Genomic DNA, 3,188 nt, shown 5'->3' with positions numbered 1-3,188 from the left:
TATAGTTATTATAATCGATATATGAATAGGAGTGTTATATGATATATGATGATCGTTGTGGTGGGAATATATGATGACTTGTAGGCTACATTAAAACGACATATCTGTGGCCAAAACTAAGTAATCCCACTTTAATCTAAGTATTTTTATATGAAACATGTATTAAAAATATGTAGATGGAAATTTGTATGCAATATACTAGACATATATGTGTACATACATGATTTTTCACAAATTTTAGGGTCTAAAAAGGTGAACACGAAAATGTGAAACATGGTCCCACGCACCCATTATGAATAGTTAATTCAAGAAACAAATACTAGGAAAATTAGTTATTTTTTGTGTGACATACATGGTTGACTGGCATATGAAGTTTCACGAAAAAATGACATCCTTGGTATTCTAAGCTAAATGACAAAATTGAAAAGTGTATTCAAAAACACTCTTTGACGGAATAACAAGGCCGGCTTGTGTTTCATTTATTAAGAAATACCACTAGTGTCATTCTTTCATGAAACTCTTTAAAAATGGATGCAAATGCTTTCCCTCATCCATTAATTCAGAGAAATAGAGTGTTTCGTTTACAAATACAACGCTCAAGTATCCAACAACAAAAGATAAAGATCACTACTCTCCCATGCATTATTAGTCCCGAATGTCCGCACCCGCGATGAACCAAAGCGTTTGTATCTTTCTTGATACCCTTTGTGAAGGTTGTGACTATGAAGATGCAATTACATGATGGTTGGTTGCTCCCGGCCTAATGTTGCGGCCAGGGCATCTACAACGCCGGGCGCTAGGCCTGGGCGCTAGGATAAATTTCCTCAAGGAGGATTGTATCTTTGATGAACCAAAGCGTTTGTATCTTTCTTGATACCCTCAAGGAGGATTGCCATCGGTGCGGACTTGTAGCGAAAGACCCTAACATTTCTTTTATTCCAAAAGGTCCAAATTAGAAACATGGCGAGGGAGGCCATCGCACTCCTATTCAGGATGTTGCTTTCAGGCATGTTGATCCACCACTCTTCAGTAGAGCGCTCCAAGTTGGAGCCACTCCCTCACCAACCCCCATGGCCTCAGGTTGTACTGATATTTGTGAAGTGTGAAGTGATTTTTTGCTCTTTTTTGCAAAAAGGGCATTGCCTGCAATTTGGTCAACTGTGCTTAGCCAACCTATCTGTGGTCCAAATCCTATTTTGGATGGCCAACTAAACAAAAATTTAACCTCCTCGAGTGCCTGAGCTTTCCAAACTGACCTTTCTGTGGAGGTGCGGGTTGCACCCAAGAATTGCGCCTTATTGGCGGAGGCCGCCGAGTAGTGGCCGCTAGTCGTGTGCTTCCAAATGATGCCATCATCGATGTCATCCTATCGTCGGAGGCTGATGAATAGTGGCCACTGGTCGCGTGCTTCCAAGTGATATCGTATTCAGTGTCCTCTTGAAGTTGGACATCACAGAATATGTAACTCTACACATGACTAGAATGGCGACTAAGTTTGATACCCCAACTTATCATATTTATTTGATTTTTTTTCTAGTGTGTTGTTTAGATCCACTATTCACATGGGTAGCGTGGAACCATATTTACTTTTGTATTTTCGCCGAAAATATGTTTTAACTTTTTTAGACAAAAAGAGTTGGTTGTAACCCGCGCATCAAATGGCTTTTCCACGCTTTTTGTTAGTAGCTAGGACGAACATCTTCTCGTCATGTTGTGCACTTTATTTGGTTGCCTGCATTGCACCATTGGATCGTCTGCTACATGTTGCTTGGTTGATAGCACTTGTGAAGGTTGTGGCTATGAAGATGCAATTACATGATGGTTGGTTGCTCCCGGCCTAATGTTGCAGTCACCCTTCTTATTGGTAGTGGTGACCTTACCACAAAGCACAATACACGAGTAGTATGAAATACATCATTTTTGTCCTAGCTAGTAAACAAATGGCAATTCGCCCTAGCTACTCATAAATGGCGGTACCAAATTAAAGGTCTTATAGATAGAGGGGGGCGAAGTTCATCACTGCGATAAAAAGGGGGAGTTCACCATCCCCATCTTATCTTCTTCTTCACATTCTCATGTTTCTTCTTCATCATCTTCCTCTTCCTCTTTTTCTTCAGAACCTTGTGTATCCTCTGTTAGCCCATATTGTCTGAACCCACTCTAATATTTTGCTCTTTAAAGCTTCATTTTCAATTGTCTCCATGCTATGGACGAAGTCAACATCATCAGTCATCACTTTTTCCGGCACAATACTCATCAAGACCCTAGTCTAAGATCCAACTATGGAGAATATGAAGAAAAAAAACTTAGTCTGCATGGGGGAAGGGATGGAATGCCTTCTAACCATGGATCTTAAATATATTTTTTTGCGGTTGCTTAAATCTATTATTCAAAGCACCAAATGTCCTCTTAATCGTAACTCTAAGGCTGGAGTATGTGAGACCGAACAATTCGACAACAGTCTTAGAATAGTTCCTAGCAGAGAACTCATTGAGATGGTGCTTGGTTTTCCTAAAGGGTGGAAGAACCCCATGCCAACATGCATATCCAACATCTCCTAGATAGAGGGATATTGATCACATCAGGTCGATCCATGTTGTTAGCAAGAATGCTAACATCATGAGTCGATGCTTCCCAACCAAGTAAAACGTATGTAAACTTAAGATCGAAATCAACAACAACAAGCACATTCTGACTTGTGTAGTGCTTTTCTACTCCTGTATGTTGTAGCATGGGATCTTGATGCTCTAACGGTCAAATTCTTCGCACACAGGTGACCGCTTGAAATTTCCATTGACCACTAGGTTCATCTCGTTGTTTCACACGACTTTTGTGTTGTATGCTTTTTGTTTCAATGGTTGTAGACGAGTAGATCCATGTCTCCCTACTAGACTGTACATATATGTGCATGTTTCTTTGGACGAATTTCAGCAGATTCTTCACACACAATCGACCGTTTGAAATTCTCTTTAACCATTGGCTTCATCTCGCCATTTCACATGAATTCCGCATTGTAAGTTCTCTATTTCGACACACGTGTTCACCTATTGTATTGTGCTATAAGGGACTAGCTAGGTGTTAGTCACCTTCTGTGACCGTTAGATGCGCATAAGAGGGTTGTTGCACCTTCTACCTCGAGCCGACCTTTCTCTTTTTCCTTCAACACCTGATCTCATGTGAAGTAAGTT

This window comes from Triticum dicoccoides, chromosome 3A, assembly GCF_002162155.2.
Source record: "Triticum dicoccoides isolate Atlit2015 ecotype Zavitan chromosome 3A, WEW_v2.0, whole genome shotgun sequence".
NCBI lineage: Eukaryota > Viridiplantae > Streptophyta > Magnoliopsida > Poales > Poaceae > Triticum > Triticum dicoccoides.
The sequence above is the reverse complement of the archived record's forward strand: the minus strand, read 5'-3'. Positions refer to the sequence as shown.